This window comes from Aotus nancymaae, unplaced genomic scaffold, assembly GCF_030222135.1.
Source record: "Aotus nancymaae isolate 86718 unplaced genomic scaffold, 86718_ANA_hifiasm-v0.15.2.pri h1tg000046l, whole genome shotgun sequence".
Classification (NCBI taxonomy): domain Eukaryota; kingdom Metazoa; phylum Chordata; class Mammalia; order Primates; family Aotidae; genus Aotus; species Aotus nancymaae.
Genome location: NW_026988460.1, coordinates 26,052,786 through 26,079,493, shown reverse-complemented (window position 1 = coordinate 26,079,493; position 26,708 = coordinate 26,052,786). Strand labels below are relative to the sequence as shown.

Genomic DNA, 26,708 nt, shown 5'->3' with positions numbered 1-26,708 from the left:
AATTTTTGCAGCCTACCCATCTGACAAAGGGCTGATATCCAGAATTTACAACGAGCTAAAAAAGATTTACAAGAAAAAAACAAACAAGCCCATTCAAAAGTGGGCAAAGGATATGAACAGATACTTTACAAAAGAAGACATACATGAGGCCAACAAGCATATGAAAAAATGCTCATCATCACTGGCCATTAGAGAAATGCAAATCAAAACTACATTGAGATACCATCTCACACCAGTTAGAATGGCAATCATTAAAAAATCTGGAGACAACAGATGCTGGAGAGGATGTGGAGAAACAGGAACACTTTTACACTGTTGGTGGGAGTGTAAATTAGTTCAACCATTGTGGAAGACAGTGTGGCGATTCCTCAAGGACCTAGAAATAGAAATTCCATTTGACCCAGCAATCCCATTACTGGGCATATATCCAAAGGATTATAAATCGTTCTACTATAAGGACACATGCACACGAATGTTCATAGCAGCACAGTTTACAATAGCAAAGACCTGGAACCAACCCAAATGCCCATCGATGATAGACTGGACAGGAAAAATGTGGCACATATACACCATGGAATATTATGCAGCCATTAAAAACGAGGAGTTCGCGTCCTTTGTAGGGACATGGATGAACCTGGAAACCATCATTCTCAGCAAACTGACACAAGAACACAAAATCAAACACCACATGTTCTCACTCACAGGCGGGTGTTGAACAAGGAGAACACATGGACACAGGGAGGGGAGCACTATACACGGGGGTCTGTTGTGGGGGAGTGGGGGGGACAGCGGGGGGGGTGGGGAGTTGGGGAGGGATAGCATGGGGAGAAATGCCAGATATGGGTGAAGGGGAGGAAGGCAGCAAATCACACTGCCACGTATGCACCTATGCAACAACCTTGCATGTTTTTCACATGTACCCCAAAACCTAAAATGCAATTAAAAAAAAAAAAAAAAAACAAATAAGAAAGTAATAGGTTCTCTCTTTCAGAAATTATTACTCTTTTAGTTACCGTCCACATTTAAAGCAAGGAGAGAAGAAATCTACTTTCAAAATGTTTAGTCAATAATGCTGCCAGTTTTAGGATTTTCTGTGGCATTTCAGGCCTCTTAAATGATGAGATTCTTTTGGCAATCCCACAATAAATAACAATACAGATAGCTTATTTTATTATACTCACCTGAAGAACAGATTAAGTAATTTATGTAGTTATTTACAAAAACCCCTGCAACTGTTAATATACATAACATGAAAGTAGAGGAATTTGTTAAGTAATAAGAAGCTAAAAGATACTGGTGATTAAAAATTTGAGAACTTAACCATATACAATTCCTTAACTTGTGAGGGTTGATTTAAAGAACAGCTAACCTTATCAAATACGGACTTTATTTGGGTGACTTGGACATGGCTCTTTGAAACATGCTAAATGAAGCCTGATTCCTTTTATATTAGCAATATTTTGGGTTCCACATTTCTTTCTCCTAAAAAAACTCATAACATGTGTTACCTGCAGTAAATAAACAAAAGGAAAAAAGGAAGGTAGGAAGGGAGGAGCAGAAAGTGGTGTCAAGAGGCTATTTGGCCCAGTTCCTTGTAATCCAACTAACTCATCAAACAAGGTTGTTGCCTATTCTGTAATGGTATTTTTCAGAGATGGCATTTCCACATGCTCCTCTATCCTCTCTTGGCAAGGTTATGGTCAAGATGCTAATTTTCCTAAACATATCCTTACTTTAAAACCATTTTCTATTAGATTCTCTGTGAAAATGTCTTGAAATTTCATACCGACACACAAATTTATTTTGTATGTGTATGTATGTACATACACACATTCACTGTTACATATATATATACACTCACAGCCATAAACATATAAAGATATAAAACATCTATGTCCATATCAAGATATAGAATATTTGCTGCCCCAGAAGGTTACTAATCTCTTCACTGCTCTTTCCCCAACAGACAGCTGTAATTGACTTCTATCATAAATAACTTTGCTTGTTCTTGAATTTCATATAAAGGAATCTTGTGTGTGGTTTCTTTTTCTCATCATGGCTTTGCAATCTATCCATGTAGTTGTGTGGAACAGTTCTTTTTTATTACTTTATAGTCTATGCCAGTGTGTGAATAATACAATTTATCCATTCTACTTTTAGATCTGTGCTATTTCTACTTTTTCTCTATTATAAATCTGCTATAAAATTATCATAGATTGTTTTGGAGCTCATATATGCATATTTTTCTTGGGTATATACAGCCTAGAAATGGAAATTCTAAAGGACAGAGTAAGACTATGTTTTACCAGGTATTATTAAATGGTTTTCACTGTGGTTGTATTAATTTACACTCTTACAATAACGTATGGATGTTCCAGTTGCTCTATATCCTTGCCAACTCTTGATTTTTTTTTAAATTGGATTCATTCTGATAGAGGTATCATAGCATCTCACTGTGGTCTCGTAAATCTTTTTAGGAAGTTACTTAGAACTTAATTTTTCATCTTCAGACAAAGCTATTTTCAAAAGCTCTTGAAGTTAATTCTGTCGCTTTTCTCATTTTCTGTATATCCTTCCACGTGAGTATTCATGTAATGCCACTCTACTTGACAATTTAACATTGTTCTATAAGTAGATGTCATATTTTGCTATATCCTTCCACGTGAGTATTCATGTAATGCCACTCTACTTGACAATTTAACATTGTTCTATAAGTAGATGTCATATTTTGCTATTTAACCTTTCAGCATGACTCTCTAAATACACAACTATTCATTCCATTAGTATTTATTATGTGCTGACTAAGCACCAGACAACATGATTATTTTTCACTATGTTGCAAAGAACACGTAGCAATTATATAAATGAAATCAAGTCCTTAAATTAGTTACAAGGTATTTCACGTGCTGATAGTTTCTCCCTCTCCACACATTTCACACTACTTTCAATGAACTCCAAATCTCAGCTTACATTTCTGTTCTTTCAGGAATGCTTTCTCTATCAACCCTCACCAACCCGTTTTCCATTACTGATTCTTTCTTCTCACACCATATAGTAATTTGCTTGTTTGTATCTCCTTCAACAACTCAAGTTCTTCTGGGGCTATGATCCTATCATATTCATAGCAATATATGAAGGGCTAAGATCCTAGCATATTCATAGCAATATCTGTTGCATGAATGGCTTAAAAAATATAAGACAGTGCTTGATGGCTCTATAAAACTTTAGACTGTATTTCTTTCTCTCACCTTCCTCCATCTCCCCTACCTACAAACTCCCTAATCTTTCCATCTACTTAAATTCCACTAGTTTTTCTTTTCTATTTTGTAGGAATTAATTTTATTAGCTGCTTGTTGATTATTTATCTCCCATTTATAAATGGCCCATTATGAATTAACACTTTCCAATAAAATATTTTACCTATAAAAATTGAGAAAATATAAAAAAAGAAATAAATTGTATTCATAAAATAACTGTGCAGAAATAACCACTACTAGTCTTTTCATAAATTTCCATTTGGGCTTTTTTCTTTATTCTTGATTACATAAGTATTTTACTAATGCTTAATTGCTATAACCATTATTATCAGTATATCCTTCCTTACTATGATTTATGTGCTTACCTGCCTATAAAAGTATACCACATTATATACGGGTTAGTTCAGTTTGTGTTTTTTTAATCCAACCAGTATTATACTACTGGTTGGATTACACATATTATGTGGATACACATAATATGGATACACATATTATGTGACCTCCTTTTTTAAAAATTTAACAATTTACTCAAATTTTTCTGTCAGTACATATGTCCTACATTATTTTAACTGTCACACAGTACAGTATAAACAAAACAATTTACTTAGCCATTCTCTTGATGACCATTTAAGTTACTTCCACATTCCTGCCAGTACAAGTATTTCTGACTGTACACGCCTGTTTTTGTTTGTTTCTTCCAAGATGGAGTCTTGCTCTATCGCCCAGGCTGGAGTGCAGCGGTGCGATCTTGGCTCACTGCAACCTCCACATCCCAGGTTAAAACAATTCTCCTGCTTCAGTCTCCCAAGTAGCTGGGATTACAGGTGTACACCACAGCCTGCTGGTTTTTGTAGTATGATACTGGTTGGATTAAAAAACAAACTGAACTAACCTGTATATAATACTGTACACTTTTATAGGCAGATAAGCACATAAATCATAGTAAGGAAGGATATACTGATAATAGTGGTTACAGCAATTAAGCATTAATAAAATACTTAATACAAAAATACTTTGAGTAGACACAGGATTTCACCATGTTGACCAGGCTGGTCTTGAACTCCTGACCTTGTGATCTCCCTGCCTCATCCTCCCAAAATCCTGGGATTACAGTTGTGAACCACCGCACCTGGCCTATGCCTGTTTTTGCTTTTGTGAATTGTTCTCCAGGGCAGATGCTAACATATGATCCTATACTCAAGGTTCGGCCCAAATTCATTTTCTCTAGAAGCAAGATCAGTCCACTTCATGTCATTTCTACTTCTTCACTCACAGTAGTTCTGGACAATTGATCATATACAGTGATAGTCCTTGTACTTTTACATGTTCTATTTGGCTTCTGTACTAAAAAGTGTTATTTAGTGTTTCTGGCATCAGAGCTGTCTTTCAAGTTAAAATTGAGCACTTTGGGGAGGCCAAGGCAGGCAGACCACAAGATCAAGAGATTGAGACAATCCTGGCCAACATGTGTATTAAAAATACACAAAAAATTAGGCGGGCATGGTGGCGCATGCCTGTAGTCCCAGCTACTCGGGAGGCTGAGGCAGGAGAATCAACTGAACCTGGCAGGTGGAGTTGCAGTGAGCCGAGATCGTGCCATTGCACTCCACCCTGGCAACAAAGCAAGACTCTGTCTCAAAAAAAAAAAAAAAAAAAAGAGCACTTTGAAAGATTGCATCTTATACTTTCTGTATCTCAACTGTATACTGCCTTACATATAGCAGACATTTAATAAATGTTTGTGAATGCCAGGAAAACCTTAAGAGGATATATAGTCTTGTCTTGAGATTAATATGTAACTATTCTATTATCTTATTTCTATACTCCAGTGTAAGACTGCATAAACTCTAAAGTTGGGATATCAATGCTTTGAATTTTTCTATTTATAGACATCAACCTCACAAAGGACAAAACCAAATGTCTTACTCAAGTCCAAAATATTACACCTATCATTCCCTTTTATTTGCACATTGTACAAAAGAAATAAATTATCTGGCAAAATTTATCACTTCAAAAAGTGATACTAGAGAGTATACCATCATCAAGACAGTGAACTAGGAAACACAGGCCCTCTTTCCCCCAGAGATACTGAGTTTAAAACAATATGTAAACTACAATACCACTGTAAGAACTATAGAGACCACTGTAGTCCCAGCTACTTGGAAGGCTGAAGCAGGAGGATTGCTTGACCTCAGAAATTGGAGGTTAGAGTGAGCTATGATAGCACCACAGCACTCTAGCCTGGGTGACAGAGTGAAACCCCATCTCTTAAAAAACAAAAAACTATAGAGATTAGCTGTGAAGCAATAGCACCTAGGCCATTGTAAACAAGACAGTATTCCTGTGAAAGGAGGAAGAAAAACTTGTGGCATGTCACATACCTATTTATGCCCCTCTCTCCCTACATGGTATAGAATACAGCAACCACGAGGAATCTCTAATGAGATTCAGGACACACTGTTCCAATTTGTGCCACTTTGGCATTTGAGAAAACCATAGAAACAGGAAAATCTCTCTAATCTTCTGTTTTCGTCCATTTTGTGTTGTTATAACAGAATTCCAAAGACTGGGTAATTTAAAAAGAAATTTATTTACAGTTCTGAAGGTTGGGAAATCCAAGGTTGATGGGCTCACCACTGATGAAGGATTTCTTTCTGCATCATCCCATGGCAAAAGACAGAAGGGCAAGAGAGCATGCACAAGTGTAAAAGAAAGGGGGCTGAAGTCTTTTATCAGGAACCCACCCTCACAATATCTAATCCACTCCCATGGTAATGTCATTAATGCATTCACGAGGGCAAAGTCCTAATGACATAATCATGTCTTAAAGGTCCTACCTCTCAACACACAAAATGAAATACCCTTAAAAAGAAAGGAAATTCTATTACATGCAACAACATGAATGAACCTTGAGGACATGATGCTAAGTGAAATAGGACAATCACAAAAAGACAAATACCTTATGATTCCACTTACATGAGGTATCTATAAAGTAGCAAAACTCAAAGAATGAAAGTAGAACAGAGCGTGAGGGGAGGGTAGAAGGAAAGAAGGAGTTACTATTTAATGGGTTTAGAGTTTCAGACTTGAAAGATGAAAAAGTTTTGGAAATCTGTTTCACAATAATATGAATACACTTAACACTTCAAGATGGTTAAGATGGTACATTTGTTATGTGTTTTTACCACAATAAAAAAAGTGATACTAATTACATTTCTATTTTCATGTATGCCACCTGATTCGGCACTTTTAATTTTGTTTCCTTAAAACTTGCTTTCCTTTTCTTGCATTTAGGCATGGAATTCAACAGGTAACCCTTTCCAAAAAAGTTCTGACATCTCAATACAAGGCTTTAAAGACCCAGAACGCACACAAACACAAAAGGCTTACTGCCAAGATTCCTTATAAATGAACAAATATCTACTCTTTTGATTTGTTCTTTTTAATATCTTATTACTCATAATCACACAATGTTAAAAAAATTATTATTTAAAAATATAATCAATTTCTCAGTCCTTATCTAAATTCCATTGCTAATACTTAGCATCTTAAAAATGACAATAATTACATTAAAATAATTAGAACACTAAATGAAATCATTATATGTCTAAGGTTTTGTACTTTCAAGTGGTATTCCTTGCAATTGCTGGCAATGCCCGAGCATATTGAACATGAACGTAATTACCTTAGAGAGACAACTCTTCTCTCACAGACTACAAAAACATCTCTAGTAGTAAAAAAATGAAAACACTGGTCAACATAAAGGCCCCAAAGACCCCATGAATGGTTAGCAAACCAAGCAACAAGGGAGGATTGTTTAGAATTGTTATGTTTTCCTATTAAGAGGACCATTTTAGCCTTATGAAATGTCATTCTTTATCTCCAGTAATACTTCTTGCCTTAAAGTTTAACTCACCTGATGGAAAATATATCATGCAAATACTAAACAAAAGAAAGATGATATAACATAGTTAAATTTTTTGTGGTATTCTTTCAGTGGTTAACCTGCAAATTACATCATGCATTCATTCCTAACTTATAGTCTACCTTAGCCAAATCCAAATAATACATGGCCTTTAAAGCAATTTACTTTCATTAGGCCTCCCCGACCCCTTTTGGCTACTGTTGTTGCATATTTTATTTTTACAATGTTTTAAACCCCAGGACACTTTAATTATCATTTTAAAGTTCGATTACTAACCTAAGGAAACACACACAAAAATTATACACAGAGTAAACAAAATTAAATAATACTATTTTGGCTAAATTGAAATTTGCTGAAATCCTATACAGGTCCAAAGCTTGTCAGCCAGGTATTTGGAGAGTGTGTGGTAGTATTCAAATTTGTGGGCACTGTATATCTAACTGTCACATCAAGGAATTTAGAGCCTTCAGCCTCAGTAGGGTAGAGCTTGTAGCACATCACAGGAACCCTGATGCAGCTCTAGGACCTAGAAGTTGTATTCAGTGGGACCTCAACTCTCTCCCTTACTTAGTATGAAAAAAATCTCCATTTTACCTCATCCTTTTCTCCTACCAGAATGTTTCCAAGAATGCTACAGAATGAATTCCTATACTGGACAGAAGAGTCTTTTAACTAAGCTGCTATGGTACTTTATTATGCTGCATCACATAAAACCATCAATTTTGTGAGCCAGAACTGTTCAAATATTGGCAATTCCACGTGGTTCAAAGTAACATTTAAACATAAGACATACTAAAAATCAGGCCTCAGTTATATACCTTAATCCAGATTTCTTTCACCGTATTAAAATTAAGAAGACTAAGCCTTAATACCAAAAGTTCTCCTTTTTTTTTTTTGAGACAGGATGTTGCTCTGTCACCCAAGTTGGAGTACGGTTATACAATCTCAGCTCACTGCAGCCTTGACCTCCTGGGCTCAAGCAATCCTCCCACTTCAGCCTCCCAAGCAGCTGGGACTGTGGGTGCAGGCAACCATACCTGGCTATTTTTTTTTTTTTTTTGTATCTTCCTAGAGATAGGGTTTTGCCATGCTGGCCAGGCTGGTCTCGAACTCCTGGGCTCAAGGAATCCACCCACCTTGGCCTCCGAAAAGTGCTGGGATTACAGGTGTGAGCCACTGCACCTGGTCACATTTAAAAGATTATTCTGTCTATGATACTGGAGGCCAATGAAAAGAAAATGACATGCTTGTTATTCAGTAAAGAGAATCTGAGACAGAAAGTAACTACCAAAGTGATTTTGCTATAGCTTTTTGTTTGTTTGTTTGTTTGTTTAGATTAGTTTAAAAAAAGAGTGAGAGAGAGAGACAGGGTCTCACTCCGTGGCCCAGGCCAGAGTTCAGTGGTGAGATTATAGCTCACTACAGTCTCAAACTTGTGGGCTCAAGTGATTCTCACCTCAGCCTCCTAAGTAGCTGGAACTACAGGGTGCCACCACACCTAGCTAATATTTTTATTGTCTTTTTTTTTTTTTTTGTAGAGATGGAGTCTTGCTATGTGCCCAGTCTGGTCTCAAACTCTTAACTTCAAGCAATCCTCCTGCCTCAGTCTCCTAAAGTATTGGGATTACAGGGGGTGAGCCACTTAGTTCAGCCAGAAATGTTCTTTTAACTGTTACAATTAGAAACAAATGGATTCTAGTTTTTGTCTTCTTGATTTCAAAACTGTAGTTTCCTATATTTCAAAAGGCTGTGTATGTGCTGAACAAAATGAGTAACCTGGATTAAAATCATTAGAAGTGAAATTCCTAGTGATTTATTTACTTTAGGGACAAAGAAGAGTTTAGTGGGCAAGTCTGTATCAAAGCCCCTTAAAGTTCTATTCTAATACAAGTTTGGGAAGCATGGATTAAACGTAGAGGATTTAAAAGACTTATCCTAGCTCTCTACTAAAATTGAATAATAAAAGGCATAAACCTACAAAGGCAAAGAGAATTGGAGAGGAGGCAACAATAGATAAAAGATGTCAATAAAATTATAAAAGGTGAAAAACAGATCATCATTCTAAGGACAGACAGACTAAGCAAAAAGATGAGAATTTCAGTCCTTTTCCACCTCATTTTATAGAACATAGGCACCAAACCTAATTATCACCACCATCATCCACCCATTCCCAAAAGCAAAGATTTTAACAATTTCTCAAGGAAAAATGGAGAAAATACCTATAGACACTGATAACTGAAGGGCCCTGCAGTAAACTATTCTCTGTTCTCACAGTTTCCCATACCATTTTAACGCCTCTCTCAAATAGGAGAAGAAAGCCATGACTGACCAGACACTTGAGAAAAGTCTTTCTGTTCTTTCTTTCTTTCTTTTTTTTTTTTTGGAGACAGTGTCACTCTGTTGCCAGTCACCAGGCTGGAGTGCAGTAGCGCGATCTCGGCTCACTGCAACCTCCGCCTCCCGGGTTCAAGCAATTCTCCTGCCTCAGCTTCCGAAGCAGCTGGGACGACAGGCGTGCATCATCACGCCCAGCTAATTTTTGTACTTTTTTAGTAGAGACGGGGTTTCAATCTTTTTGGCCAGGATGGTCTTGATATCTGGACCTCGTGATCCACCCGCCTTGACCTCCCAAAGTGCTGGGATTACAGGCATGAGCCACCGCACCTGGCTGAGAAAAGTCTTTAACATAAGAGACAGAAACTAAAATACCTAGTGGGGAAGAAACTCAGAACAGACAGACATATTCCAAGAAGCAAAAGAAAATATCCTCAGAGACAAAAAAAAAAAACAAATATATAAAACAAGAAAAGGATGCTACAAAAAAAAAAGCATTCATAGACAAGAAAAAGAATCACTCAGCAAATTAAAAACATAATAGCAGAAATAAAATATTTAGTGAAATAATTGAAAAATAAATTTTAAGGAAATCTCCTAGAAATTAAAACAAAAGACAAAGAGAAAAATAAGAAAGAACAAAGAAAACACCACTAAATGGTAAGTCAGGAGATCTAACCACTGACTAAGAAAAAGATATATAGGTGGGGGAGGAAATTAAATAAATAATATAAATATAGCGCTATGTGATAACATGGATCAATCTTAGAAACCTATTTTTGCATAAAAAGCAAGTTCTAAAAGACTATATAAGCTATGGTATCATTTTACAAAGCTCCCAAACAGGCAAAACTAAACGATAGTTGTTTAGTGTCAACAAACATTTGTAGTAATTATTCTTTTTTTTAATATCTTTTTCTTTTATTGCATTTTAGGTTTTGGGGTACATATGAAGAACATGCAAGATTGTTGCATAGGTGCACATGTGGCAGTGTGATTTGCTGCCTTCCTCCCCTTCACCTATATGTGGCATTTCTACCCATGCTGTCCCTCCCCTATTTTCCCCCAACAGACCCCAGTGTGTAGTGCTCCCCTCCCTGTGTCCATGTGTTCCCATTGTTCAACACCCGCCTATGAGTGAGAACATGTGGTGTTTGATTTTGTGTTCTTGTGTCAGTTTGCTGAGAATGATGGCTTCCAGGTTCATCCATGTCCCTACAAAGGACGCGAACTCATCGTTCTTGATGGCTGCATAATATTCCATGGTGTATATGTGCCACATTTTCCCTGTCCAGTCTATCATTGATGGGCATTTGGGTTGATTCCAGGTCTTTGCTATTGTAAACTGTGCTGCTATGAACATTTGTGTGCATGTGTCTTTATAGTAGAACGATTTATAATCCTTTGGATATATACCCAGTAATGGGATTGCTGGGTCAAATGGAATTTCTATTTCTAGGTCCTTGAGGAATTGCCACACTGTCTTCCACAATGGTTGAACTAATTTACACTCCCACCAACAGTGTAAGAGTGTTCCTATTTCTCCACATCCTCTCCAGCATCTGTTGTCTCCAGATTTTTTAATGATCGCCATTCTAACTGGCGTGAGATGGTATCTTAATGTAGTTTTGATTTGCATTTCTCTAATGACCAGTGATGATGAGCATTTTTTCATGTTTGTTGGCCTCATCTATGTCTTCTTTTGTAAAGTGTCTGTTCATATCATTTGCCCACTTTTGAATGGGCTTGTTTTTTTCTTGTAAATCTGTTTTAGTTCTTTGTACATTCTGGATATCAGCCCTTTGTCAGATGGGTAAGCTGCAAAAATTTTTTCCCATTCTGTTGGTTGCCGATTCACTCTAATGACTGTTTCTTTTGCCATGCAGAAGCTGTGGAGTTTGATTAGGTCCCATTTGTCTATTTTGGCTTTTGTTGCCAATGCTTTTGGTGTTTTGGTCATGAAGTCCTTGCCTACGCCTATGTCCTGTAATTATTCTTTTAAAAGTTTAAGGGACTGAAATATATAATTTAGGACAGTAGGAGAGCTGTAAAGAGTTACAAAAGCATGGCAATGGTAATGTTCCCATTCTTAAGTTGTGTGGCTGGTTCACAGGTAGTGTATTATTGTGTGTCATAGCTTATATGTTTATTTTATATGAATAAAATGTTACATAATTTAAAATATAGAATATAAAAATAATATTGACAGAAGTTTTTAAAAACCAATGTTTCCAGATCCAGTGTTTGAGTTTTCCAGATTGAAAGGACTCAGAAATTTTCCAGATTGAAAGACTCTTAAGGTTAGGTACTTCTAAGTCTGCTGAGTATTTCTGAGTCCTATGTCTTGGGCTGCCAAGATGACCCACACCAAGGCGCATCATTGTACAACTTCAGGACAACAGAGATGAGTTTTTTGAAATTCTAGAGAGAAAAATAGGTGATACCAGAGGGTCAACAATCAGAATGGCACCAGATTTTTTTTTTCAATACTAGAAGCTAAAAGCTAACAATAGAAGTGTTTTATATAATACATGGGGAATTTATTTCCAACCTAAAATTCAATACTCAGCCACACTACCATTAAAATATAAAGGTAAAATAAATTTTGAAATGGGTACAATTTCCGAAAAATTATCTTACATGCACCCTTATTCTATAAGGCTCCTAGAGAATATGTTTCAAGAAAAGGAAGGAATAAACCAAAAAGAGGATATGAAATCAAGGAAACAAAGAATCTTATTTATTAATAGATTAAGGAGTCCCAGAACAAATGATGCGCAATGGTCTTGGAGAGTAGTCAATTCAGATCAGAGGAAAAGTGAGAGCTTCCAGAAGTATATCTCCAAGAAAAACTGAAAGTGAGAACAGTACATACTGTTTTGAAATAGGAGAAATATGTTATGTAGATGACAGGGAGATGGATGCAACAAACCACCATGGCATGTGTATACCTATGTAACAATCCTGCATGATCTGCACATGTACCCCAGAACTTAAAGTGTAATAAAAAAAATAAAATATTGAGAAATTTTGGGAGGATCGTTTGAAACTGGGGTGGGGGTCAAGGTTGTAGTGAGCTGAGATTGTGCCACTGCACTCCAGCCTGGGTGATAGAGTAAGACCTTGTCTAAAATATATATATATAAATAAGGCCAGGCATGGTGGCTCACACCTGTAATCCCAGCATTTTAGGAGGCCAATACAGGCAGATCACCTGAGGTCAGGAGTTTGAGATCGCCTGGCCAACATGGTTAAACCTCTTTTCCACTAAAAATATAAAACTTAGTGGGCAAAGTGGTGCACACCTGTAATCCCAGCTACTCGGGAGGCTGAGGCAGGAGAATCGCTTGAACCTAGGAGGTGGAGGTTGCAATGAGCAAAGACAGTGTTGCTGAACTCCAGCCTGTGCAACAAAGCAAGACTCCGTCTCAACAAAAAAGAAAAGAAAAGAAAAAAATAAAGAGAAACAAAAAAAGAAAACATTGAGAGATTTACAGTTCTTTCAGAATTTGGAGAGAACCCAATGATAGTTATAAACAACAAAAATTAAAGCAATTAACTCCAGAGACAGCAAAAAATCATATAAAAAGGGAAGTGTAATCATATTATACTACAAAGCTCAAGTTGTAAATATATTTACATTGGCATAATGTAAACAGTATACTGAAATATAACAAATTTTAATAAGCTATGGATAGGAACAAGATAAGAAAACTAAATGATGATTTTCATTATAGAAAGTCAAGATATCCAAAACAGAAAAAAAATTAGCAGCGTAAGCATGTTATTTAGAAAATATTTCTATAAATTCCAGAATAAAAAATTAAAAATCAAAAGTTACAATTAATTTTACTTGGGGTAGATATGCTGAAAAAGAAAATACTTGTTCCTGAGAGCTTAAAAAACCCATAAGATTATATTAAATAAATCTACAGAAAGTTGTCACAAAAAATAAAATTTAAAATAGTAGATTCACAAGCAAGTAAAATGTTTCATACTCTTAGTGTTGGAAAGCAAAGATGTGACTTTTAAATTCCTGGTTTTAACAATTCTCTGAAAGACTAAGGACATAGACACATATCTGAAATAGTATTAACTTAATTTCATTTGTTCCTGTAGCTTACTGTTGGCCTAAAGCCACACAATTCAGCCTTCGTTTGTCAGGATGCATTTCAGAGCTTCCAGCTGTAATTTTTAAAATGGCACTATAACTATACAGTATTGTGAAGTCACAGACAGTAAATGATAAGAGATACAGACAGAAACACACACACACACACACACACACACACACACACACACACACACACACACAAAACCTCCAGGATGCAAAAGAAGAGAAAGATAGTATTTATAGAAAAACATATAAAGCACTGAAATCATACAAAAAAAGAATGGATTTTGATATTTTCCACACTGAACATTAATGCATTTTGCAAACTTTTTTTTTCCTGGTTTCAGTGGTAGCCAATTCTTTTTTTACCTCTTTTTAGGTAAATCCCACTAAAACGGTACATTTAGTCTTGATGGGACAAAGCAAGATACTCATCTAAATAAGGACACTGATTTTATTTAGTTTTACTGATTTTATTTAGAAAAACAGAGCTACAAATCCTCATAATGGTGAAAACAACATGTGAAAGTAAAACTTGTCTTGAATTTCTGTACTAATTCACACATCTCTGCATCCTAATGCAACAAAAGATAGTGATATAGAACTATGAGCAAAAGTCAGGCTGAGTGCGGTGGCTCACACTTGTAATCCAGCACTTTGGGAGGCCAAGGCGGGCAGATGGCTTGAGCTCAGGAGTTCAAGACCAGCCTGGGCAACATGGTGAAACCCCATCTCTACAAAAACATGCACAAACCAGCTGGGTATTGTGGCAGATGCCTGTAGTCCCAGCTACTAGAGAGACTGAGGAAGGAGGATCACTTAAACCCAGGAGGCAGGGGTTGCAGTGAGCAGAGATAGTATCACTGGGCGATAGTGAGAAACTGTCTCCCAAAAAAACGAAACAAAACTATAAGCAAAAATCAAGCGACACATATCACAAACTAGTATGTAGACCTAAAACAGGTAATTTATACTGTGACCTAAATCCTCCTTAACTATAATCGGATCACAAAACCTTTATACCCATTCTCATAAAGCTACATTGCTAACAATAGAAAACAGCTTGCATTTTATCTTTATGCACAGAAACTTAGGCAAGTTGACCCTTTATCTTAAGGCTCAATGGGCAAACATTCCTAAGAAGAATTTGCTAATCTCACAAATATTTATCTGCTTAAACTGAATTTGATTCTGTGGTATAACTCATCACAAATTATGTAACATAAAGACAATGTATGACACGCAAGGAATATGAAAGGAAGCTTATCAAAGCAATGTTTCAATTCATTAGCAATCACATTTACAACAACAAAATTAGGTAAATTGTTTCCTTCAGGTTTTTTGCATTTTTATAGAAAACAACAATTCTAAGGAGTAGAAAACCTGAATACTGTTCTTTCACCTAGAAGAATGTATAGTTGTGTCTTGAACATCTACAATTATTGAAAATAAGTTTAATGTTATTGGAAAGCCTCTGGTGAGCATAAGGCAGAAAACAATGTTTAAGGTATTCTAGTCTTATCCTATGGTAAAATGGTTACTTAAATGTGCATTTGCCCAGCTGCTTGAGTTTTTTATTAATAAACCAAGAGTATGCTCCCTAAGACTGTGTAGCTTCTTCTAAGCTTCTAGTTCACTAAAATTTTAAAACATATTCCTCAGAGCATCCACATGGGGAAGGTTATACTGATCAGTTACTCTGATGCACTATTTCATTGTTAAGCTTACAGAGAAGTGCTCAGAAACAAACAGATCAGAATTAGGCTGCTCACTTTCACGGCCATTCTTAAATTTATTTTTAATTTTTTAGAGATAGGATATCACTCTGCTGCCCAGACTGGACTGCAGTGGCACAGTCAAAAGTAACCTCAATTGTTGGGATAAAGTGATCCTCCTGCCTCAGCCTCCCAAGTAGCTTGGACTACAGGTCTGGCTAATTTTTTTTTCATTTCTTGTAGAAATAGGGACTCACTATGTTGCCCAGGCTGGTCTCAAACTCCTGTACTCAAGTGATCCTCCCACCTCAGCCTCCCAAAGTGCTGGGATTATGGGCATGAGCCACTGTGCCCAACCATTTGCATATTGTATATATTTTTAAAGAAAAGTGACCCTGAGATAAGAATTTTCTCAGCAAATCTTCAATAAATGAAAGACTATCCATTTTTTAAAAATAAATCAAGTTTTGGGCCAGGTGTGGTGGTGAGGTCAGGAGTTCGAGCCCAGCCTGGCCAACACAGCGAAACCCTGTCTCTACCAAAAATACAAAAATTAGCTGGGTATGGTGGCATGCACCTGTAATCCCAGCTACTCGGAGGCTCAGGCAGGAGAATCGCTTGAACAGAGAAGGTGCAGGTTGCAGTGAGTCGAGATCATGGCGCTGCACTCCAGCCTGAGTGACAGACCAAGACTCCGTCTCAAAAAAAAAAAAAAGAAAGAAAGAAATCAAGTAGTTTTGGTGATTCTTACTATTCAGTACTCCTAGATTCATTAGTACAGAAGGGCTTTTGCCTTTGGTTAACAATGGGAAAAGGCCAGATGCAGTAACTCACGCCCGTAATCCCAGCACTTTGGAAAGCAGAGGTGAGCAGACCACTTGAGTTCAGGAGTTCGAGATCAGTCCGGCCAACATTGTGAAACTCCATCTCTACTAAATACACAAAAATTAGTCAGACATGGTTGCCTGCAACTGTAATCCCAGCTACTTGGGAACCTGAGAGGCAGAGGTTGCAGTGAGCCGAGATCGCATCACTGCACTCCAGGCTGGGCAACAGAGCAAGACTCTGTCTCGCCAAAAAAACAAACAAAAAAAGCCAATGAGAAAAAAACAGGGCATTACGTAAAAGAGGAAAGAATACCACCACAACTATAACAAAGAAACTTAAGCTGGTACTGTGTAGGACTAATATCCCATCCACAATACTCAAATCAAATGTCTGGTACTGAGATTTCACTTTTAATACCCCTGTTCACGATATTTTATTGAAGAAGCTATAAATTTATTGCTGGTTTATCTTCACTTGCTAGATTTCACAAAACAAATACACCACCAACCCCCCCAAAAAGAAAAGGTAGAGACACTAAGGTTTTGTTTTTAAGGTGAGATAATTTTAAGCTTAAAAAGATGAGGCGGCCGGGCGCGGTAGCTCACGCCTGTAATCCCAGCACTTTGGGAGGCTGAGGCGGGTGGATCATGAGGTCAAGAGATCAAGACCATCCTGGTCAACATGGTGAAACCCCGTCTCTACTAAAAATACAAAAATTAGCTGGGCATGGTGGTGCGTGCCTGTAATCCCAGCTACTCAAGAGGCTGAGGCAGGAGAATTGCTTGAACCCAGGAGGCGGAGGTTGCGGGGAGCCGAGATGGCTCCATTGCACTCCAGCCTGGGTTAACAAGAGCGAAAAGATGAGGCATATTTAAGACTTAAATCTAACATGAAAAACTATAAAAACCTTGGAAGATAACCTAGGAAATAATGTTATGGACATAGACTTCATAACAAAGATGCCAAAAGCGATTGCCAACAAAACCAAAAATTAACAAATGGGACCCAATGAAACTAAAGAGCTTCTGCATAGCAGAAGAAACTATCAAAGAGTAAACAGCCTAGAGAAGGGGAAAAAATGCCTGCAAACCATACATCCAATAAAGGTCTAATAGCCAAAATCTATAATGAACTTAAATCAGACAACCCTCATTAAAGAGTGGGCAAAGGACATGAACAGACACTTTTCAAAAGATAACATTCATGCAGCAACAAGCTTATGAAAAAATACTCAACAGCACTAATCATTAGAGAAATGCGAATCTAAACCACAATAAGATACCATCTCACACCAGTCAGAGTGTCTATTATTAAAAAGTCAAAAAATAACAGATGCTGGTGAGGTTGTAGAGAAAAGAGAATACTTACACACTGCTGGTAGAAATGTCAATCAGTTCAGCCATTGTGGAAAGCAGTCTGGTGATTTCTCAAAGAACTTAAAACAGAATTACCATTTAACCCAGCAATCCTATTACCGTGTATATTCTCAAAGGAATATAAATCATTCTTCCATAAAGACACATGCACATGTATATTCACTGCAGCACTTTTCACAATAGCAAAGACATGGAATCACCCTAAATGCCCATCAATGGTAGACTGAAGTAAGAAAACGTGGTGCATATAGAACACAGAATACTATGCAGCCATAAAAAATAATGAGATCATGTCTTTACAGAGCTGGAGGACATCATCCTACGCAAACTAACACAGGAACAGAAAACCAAATACCGCATGTTCTCACTTATAAGAGATAGTTAAACATTGAGTACATATGGACACAAAGAAGGGAACAACAGACACCAGGGCCTACTTGAGTGTAGAGAGTGAGAGGAGGGTGAGGATCAAAAAACTACCAATGGGTACTATGCTTCTTATCTGGGTAATGAAATAACTTGTACAAAAAACCCCTGCAATATGCAGTTTACCTATTTAACAAACCTACCCACGTACTCTTGAACCTAAAATAAATATTTTTTAAAAAGATGAAGATATTCCATTTCTACTGAAGAAGAGATTATTCTTAACGAAATAGTACTTATATATGTTAGAGGAAATTTAACGATTTGAAAATTTATTTGCTAAGTCATCTGTGATAATAAACACTTTAATTGTTCATCCATTCTATACTTGTCCTTAAGTTCTTTTACCTTTTTTGTTTTGTATAATGAAGTGGGGTATATGATGAAAGTCCATTGTTGGAATAATTATTTATATATTTATTCTCCCAAAGAGTTGAGTTGTAGGCTTGCAAGAAGCGTTAAAATTTTTCCTATGTGGAAATAGCTTGACAATTAGAAACCCATCAAATTTCTAAAGACAGTAGGAGGAGACCAGAGCATAAGGTTAAGATAAGATGCTAAACAATTTCCCAGTGTACTCCTGAACCAGATCTTCACTCACAGCCTAATTTTCCTGCAGTGTTTCAATTTTAAGTACTTATCCTGTAAATTCCTATGTAAAGTGACAGGATCTTTGTTTCTAATATTTTCTTTGTGATCTAACATAAGTCGTCATCTCTTCAAAATAACATGTTACGTTTGTTGTAAGCCTCATGGTAACCAAAATGCAAAAATCTATAACAGATTCACTAAAAATAAAAAGCAATAAATTAAAACATACTACCAGAGAAAATCACTTAACCACAAAAGACAATAATAAAAAAAGGATGAAAAGAGGAGTTACAAAACGACCAGAATAAGCAACAAAATGGCAGTAGTAAGCCTTTACTTATCAATAATAACACTGAATGTAAATGGACTTAATTCTCCAATTAAAGTCATAAAGTGGCTGAATGGATAAAGAAATAAAACCCACCTACTATATGCTACCTACAAGGAACCCACTTCTACAAAGATACACACAGAATGAAAGTGAAGGGGTGGGAAAATATAGTTCATGCAACTGGAAAACAAAAAAGAGAAGGAGTAGCTATACTTAGACAAAATAGAATACAAATAAAGACTATAAGAAGAGACAAAATAGGTCACTATATAAAGATAAAGTGGTTAATTCAGGAAGCCAATGTAACAATTTTAAGTATCTATGCACCCAACATCAGAGCTCCTAAGTATATAAAGCAAACATTGTAGATCTAAAGGGAGAGATAAGCTGTAATACAATTTTAGTAGGGAAAGTCAACACCTCATTTTCAGTAATGGACAGATCATCCAGACAGAAAATCAACAAAGAAACACCAAAGTTAAAGTAGACACTATACTTAATAGACCTAACTGACATTTATAGAACATTTCACCCAACTGCTGCAGAATACACATTCTTTTCATCACCACAAGGGAACACTCTCCAGAAGAGACTATATCTTAAACAAATCTCAACAATTAAAAAAATCGTATTAACTTTTCTGACCACAATGGAATAAAGCTAGAAATGAGTAACATTCACAGCAACAACAAAAAAAAACTCTTTAAATTTATGTGGAACCACAGATAGCCAAAGCAATCGTGAGCAAAAAGAGCAAAATGGGAAGTATCATACTACCTGGCTTCAAAATATACTATAAAGTAATAGTAAATATATTAGCATGGTACTGGCATAAAAACACACATACCAATGGAACAGAATGGAGAACTCAGATATAAATCAACACATTTGTAGCCAACCCTTTTTAACAAAGGCACCAAGAATACACAATGAGGAAAGAACAGTCTCTTTAATAAATGGTGCTGGGAAAAATGGATAACCACCTGCAGAAGAATGGAACTGTACCCCTATCTCTCAACATACACAAAAATCAAATCAAAATGGAATAAAGACTTAAATCTAAGACCCAAAACTATAAAACTAATAGAAGAAATCCTTGGGGAAATGCTACAGGACATTGGTCTGGGCAAAGATTTTCTGTGTAAGACCTAAAAAGCACAGGCAACCAAAGCAAAAACAGACAAACAGGAACACACCGTAAAAAGCTTCTGTGCAGCAAAGAAAACAATCAACAAAGTGAAAAAGACAACACACAGAATGGGAGAAAATATTTACAAACTATCCATCTGACAAGAAAGTAATAACCAGAATACGTAAGGAACTCAAACAACTCAATAGCAAAACAAATCCAACTTTAAAATGGGCAAAAGAGCTGAAGAGTCATTTCTCAAAAGATGGCACACAAATGGTCAACAGGTACATGAAAAAACGCTCAACATCACTAATCATCAGAGCAATGCAAATCGAAACCACAATGAGACATCACATCACCCCAGTTAAAATGGCTTTTATCAAAAAGACGGGGAATAACAGATGCTGGGGAGGACATGGAGAAAGGGGATGTACACTGCTGGAAGAAATGTAAATTAGTACAGCCACTATGGAAAACTTTAAAAAATAAAAATAAAACTACCATATGATCCAGGAATTCTACTACTGGGAATATAGAAAAAAAATCAATGTATCAGACAGACATCTGCATTGCCATGTTTATTTGCAAGCACTATTCACAATAGCCAAAACATGGAATCAACCTAACTGCCCATCAGTGGACAAATAAAGAAAATGTGGTATACAAACACAATGGAATATTATAAAGCCATAAAGAAGAATGAAATCCTATCATTTGCAGCAACATGGATGGAAATGGAGATCATTTTGTTAAATGAAATAAGCCAAGCACAAAGATAAATATCACATGTTCTCACTCATATGTGGGAGCTAAAAAATAGTGGATCTCGTGAAAATAGAGTATACTAGTGGTTACCAGAGGCTGGGAAAGGTAACAGAGAGGGAGAGAAGGAGAGAGGTTGATTAATGGGTACAAAGAAACAGTCTGATAGAAGAAATAAGACCTAGTGTTTGATAGATAAGTAGGGTGATTATAGAAGATAATAATTCAAATGTTCCTAACACAAAGACAAGACAAGGCCAGGCATAATGGCTCATGCTTGTAATCCCAACACTTTGGGAGGCTAAGGTAGAAAGATTGCTTGAGCCCAGGAGTTCAAGATCAGCCTGGTCAACATAGCAAGACCCAATTTCTACAAAAAATACAAAAAAAAAAAAAAATAAGCCAGGTGTGGTGGTACACACCTGTTGTCCCAGCTACTAGGGAGGGTAAGACAGGAGGATTTCTTGAGCATAGAAATTTGAGGCTGCAGTGAGTTATGACTTTACCATTGCACTCCAATCTGGGTGACATAACAGAGCCTGTCTAAAAAGAAAAAAGAGAAAGACAAGACAAATATTTAAGATTGTAATTGACAGACACCCAATTACATTGATTTGGCCTTTACAAGTTATATAAATGTATTAAATTATCACATGTACCCCCAAAATATGTAAATCACATATCAATTTTAAAAATTAAATTTAAAAAAAGGCAAGCACATTTGATTCAGGTTTCTGGGGAACAGTGTCAACTGTTATTTAAAACCAAAACAACCTTATTGACCAAAGTAAAAATTCTTGTTTTTCACCCATAAGAGTTGGCTGAGTGTGGTGGCCCATGTCTCTAATCCTAGCATTTTAGGAGGCTGAAACGTGCAGATCACTTGAGCCCAGGAGTGTGAGACCAGCCTGGGCAACACGGTGGAACCTCATGTCTACTAAAGACACAAAAAATTAGCCAGGCATGGTGGCATGTGCCTGTAGTTCCTGCTACTCAGGAGAAGAATGAGGTGGGAGAATCACCTTAGCGTGGAAAGTCAAGGTTGCAGTGAGCCGTGACTGCACCACTGCACTTCAGCCTGGGCAATGGGAGTGAGACCCAGTATCAAAAAAAAAAAAAGAAAGAAAGAGTGTCTGCAAAGTTCACAATCTAGGCCAACATTTGTTAAGAACTTGGGATTATATTAGAGTTAACCAAGAAAACAGCTTTTAAAATACACTACAGACCCAGGCCAGGCACAGTGGCTCATGCCTGTAATTCCAGCATTCTGGGAGGCTAAGGAGGGAGATTACTTGAGCCCAGGAGTTCCAGACAGGCCTGGCCAACATGGTGAAATTCCATCTCTACTAAAAATACAAAAAAATTGGCTGGGTGCAGTGGCACACACCTGTAATCCTAGCTACTTGGGAGGCTGAGGCACAAGTGAAGAATCGCTTAAGCCCACGTGGCAGAGGTTGCAGAGAGCTGAGACTGCAACACTGCACTCCAGTCTCAGTGACAGAGCGAGACTCTGTCTCAAAAAAAACCACTACAGTCAATAAGAATCATTAAAACAATCAGTAATTTCCTCAAAGAACACTCAGCAATTCCAAAAGTTATCAGCAGAGAGCTTCTAGACATCATGGTTAACTGAAGTTTCCTCATAACATCTTTCCCAAGTAAGCCAGGGAATTAATTCATCCTGGCACTGATATCTGCAAAAAAGAAGGTTTAAGTTCAAATTAAACTGTCAATATCTGATTAAGATTCTAGCTCAAAAATCACACCTGGGACTCTGTATAACAAAAAATTTATCTACAAGACACACAACCAATATTCAAATGTCAAACTGAATCATACAATCAATTTTCCTAACAGCTTCAGAGAAACTGCCATCTCTTTAGAATACTATTTGTAAAATCTAGCTCTGGGCATGGTGATTCACAAGTGTAATCTTAAGCACTTTGGGAGGCCGAGGCAAGAGGACTGTTTGAACCTAGGAGCTCCAGACCAGCATGGTCAACCCAGTGAGACACGTCTCTACAACAAATTTTAAAATAAGCCATGTGTAGTGATATGTGCCTGTAGTCCCAGCTACTTGGGAGGCTGGAAGTGGGAGGATCGCTTGAGTCCAGGAAGTCAAGGCTTCAATGAGCCATGATCACATTACTGTACTCCAGCCTGGGCAACAAAGCAAGATCCTATCTCAATCAATTAATAAAATCTGTGAACTTTAAGATCATGTAATTACCAACTCAAAAAATTTGACAGAAAAGAATATTTACTATCTTACTATCCAAAGGGAAATAAATTGCTAACAAGAATTTCTTCCTCCTACGCCCCTAAAGACTATCACACATCTTCATATTTTGATTTTCTTAGTGGCTGAAGTTTCTATTAAGCTGGGATTCTTTTTTTTAAAGACAAAGTCTCACTCTGTCATCCAGGCTGGAGTGCAGTGGCGCGATCTCAGCTCACTGTAACCTCCGCCTCCCAAGTTCAAGCAATTCTCCTGCCTCAGCCTCCGGAGTAGCTAGGACCACAGGCGTGTGCCATACCCGATTAGTTTTTGTATTTTTAGTAGAGACAGGGTTTCACCATGTTGGCCAGGCTGGTCTAAAACTCCCAACCTCAAGTGATCCACCCACCTCAGCATCCCAAAGTGCTGAGATCGCAGGCATGAGCCCCCGCATCTGGCTGGGCATTATTTTTTAAGAAGAAAATGAAGAAAATACAAAACTTCTTTGGATTTCTGTGATTACCAGACATCAGTTTTAAAGAAACTTTTAAAGAAAAGTTTTAAAAAGAAAACATTTTGCAAAACAAATTGAGCAGTGATTAAAAAATAAAGATAACTGAAGGGCTAAGTAGAATAAATAAATGAATTCTTAAACATGCCACAACTCTTAATTATTCTGAAGAGTATATCTATATATTAAATAAATAATACTATAAATACAACGTAAGAAAAATTAGGTGCATGGTGTCAGGGTTGGGTAATGATGTAGGTGACATTTGGTTCATCTCTAACACAATTTAAAAGAAGGTAGGAGTTGAGGCTGGTCCAAGTGCAATAGTGTTTACACTAATTAATCACAATCAGTTACAGACTTCTTTGTTCCTTTTCCAAGCCAAACAGTTCACTTGACTAGCCTAAAATGAAATAAAATAAAATGTAGAAATTGAAAGGTTCTCATTTTTTTTTTTTTTTTTTTTGAGACAGAGTTTCACTCTTTTTGCCCAGGCTGGAGTGCAGTGGCCCAATCTCGGCTCACTGCAACCTTTACCTCCCAGGTTCAAGTGATTCTCCTGCCTCAGCCTCCTGAGTAGCTGGGATTACAAGCACACACCACCACATCTGGCTAATTTTTGTATTTTTAGTAGAGATGGGGTTTCACCATGTTGGCCAGGCTGGTCTCAAACCCCTGACTTCAGGTGATCCTTCTGCGTTGGCCTCCCAAAGTGCTGGGATTACAGGCATGAAGGGTTCTTATTCTTAAAAGTAAATATTTTAGAAATCAGAGATAAGTTCTCTAGAAAGTCTTTTTTCTAACAGTCTCAAAATTACTAAGCATCTGTATTACTTTACTGCCTGTAAAATTTTCAATTACTCTGAATTAAACTCTACAACTTTCACCAAATAAAAATTAAAGATGAAAGGTAAGTCAGATTACAAAAAGGAAAAACAATTTCAAAATGGAGTTGTGTTGAACATAATAAGCATATAATACTTTAGAATTAGGAAAGCTCTATTCACTACTGTAATCAGATCTGGGCATTGTGTTCTGTTTTGGAGACTAGAATTTAAGAGGAATACTGAAGAACGGGAACAGTTAGAGCTGATGGACCAGTATGACTAAGTACTCAAAATTATGATGTGAATGAATACCCCAGGGCTTGCTTCAGCAGCCCATATACCTAAAATTGGAATACAAAGAAGATTATCATGGCTTCTGAAGAGGATGACACAAAAACTCACAAAGCACTCCATATTTTTTTATGGACACTGGGCTCCTTGAAACCACAAATTTAAAGGCATGTGCCACCACACCCAGCTAAGAATCTACTTGAGCTGAAGTTTCCCAGTAGAACCCAGGGAGGCTGCAGATTCATTTAATATCCCAAGGAACCTCAGAATCTCTTACCTACAAGGTATTTATGCCACTCCTTACATGAGCCTTCTCCTTGAACTATCTACTTCAGGCCATGAAGATGGCTACTAGATTATTCTTGGCAAGACCTACAGTAGCAGAGAGCAGTGGTCAAAAGCTTGACTTCTGGAGCTAGAAATACTTGGTTCCGACATCCAATACAAACTTCTTACCAATTATGTGAATATGTTAAGTCATTCCAACTTCATCTTTTGTTTCTTCACTTATAAAAATAGAGATAGTAATACTTCACAGTACAGTTGTAGTGAAGATTCACTACTGCATCCCAAGCACTTAGAATGTCTGTATGAATAAATGTTAAATTAAAAAAAAAAAAAAAAAAAAAAGAATATCCCAAGGACTAAGGATTATTAGTCTGGAGAAGGAATTATTCAGGAGAGACACATTGTAAAGGCAATTCATGCCTGCAGAGGCATTACATATTCTGATTGGCCTTAACTGGAGACATATAGGTACCAGATTCAGTTTAAAATATTAGATTTGTCTAACAGAGGCACAAGTAGAATAGGCTGCTTTGGGAGATTCTGAGAGGCCGGACAACCATTTAGGGAGAATGTTAGAGAGATATAAATGAAATAACTGTAGAAATCTCTCCCAATCTGAGATTTGTGTTAAAGAAAGGCTCAAAAGGAGAAGTGGAACTTTCTTAGGACAATGCTCCAGTACTCTTATCTTACCCTCCCCAGATAGCTATAGCAACTTGGCAGGAAAAAAAAAAACAAACAACAGAATTAAAATCAATCAATGCTATTAGCCACCAGATTACAGGCCAGTAAGACTGCATGGAAGCAAAGATAAACTAGCCAATTACCTCTCATTTACTACTTTTAAGTACTGTTTGAGGTTAGTAAGAGGTGGTGACTTCCAGCAATTTCATTGTGGCCTTTTGATAGTACATAGGGAAAGAAGTGGAAAACTTACTTTTTTCTTTCATCTAAGTTTCTACTTTAAGAGTTAATTATGAAGCCTCAAATCTTGCTTCAATTTTAACTGAGACCAACTGTTTTTTTCTTATGTGTTTTAGAAAAATTACTTGGCAGATTACCAACTGTGTGACAGTCTATATCATCCTAAGATCTATATTTTCTGCCTTTATATTACACTCCCCAACTAAGTATATGATAAAGGCTATCGATATTGAGGCATCTGTGCTGTAGATGTGTAGATGTAGATATAGATGTGTAGATGTGCAAAGAGCTTAGACTAAGCCATGTACTAGCTCTCTGGTGTTAGGCAGGTTTTATATTTTTCCTGAAGCCTTAATTACTTCATTTTTTAAAATAAGGTATCTACCTGTCCCAAAACACTCACATGCAAATTACACTGCAAAGTATACATGGCAAGGGTCTTACATACATTAGACACTCAAATATTTGTTAAGAATGATCTGATATAATGATATCAAATCAAATTCACTTCAACAAAATTCTTGCAGAGAATACCATCAACTAACTACATGGAAAAGATAGATTCTCAATTAAAATTCATTTTATGAGTTCATTAAAATTCAGCATTTCCAGGGCAGGTTTCTTGGTGTCTTGAAGCAATCAGATAACAGAGATGGTTCTCATCATCATCACTCTTACTGTAACTCTGCAACACCATATGTGGTTAATAAGAAACTTTACTTATGGACTCTAGTTGCCATCCCACCCTCAACCCCACAATGCAGAAGTAACTCCATGAAGACTATTTAACCAGCCATCTTGCTAAATATAAGAGTCCTTGGCCACACACAGTGGCTCACATCTGTAATTCCAGCACTT

The 26,708-nt window shown here is 36.9% G+C and overlaps 1 protein-coding gene and 1 non-coding gene across 8 annotated transcripts in view; one reads left to right on the top strand and one right to left on the bottom strand.

The window, feature by feature from the left end:
• TMCC1 (transmembrane and coiled-coil domain family 1) overlaps positions 1-26,708 on the bottom strand; it is a 255,738-nt gene that overhangs the window by 149,583 nt on the left and 79,447 nt on the right. The window lies entirely within an intron of this gene.
• LOC135268933 (U6 spliceosomal RNA) lies at positions 24,664-24,767 on the top strand. The gene has a single exon (XR_010337271.1). It is a non-coding gene; the product is annotated as a U6 spliceosomal RNA (small nuclear RNA).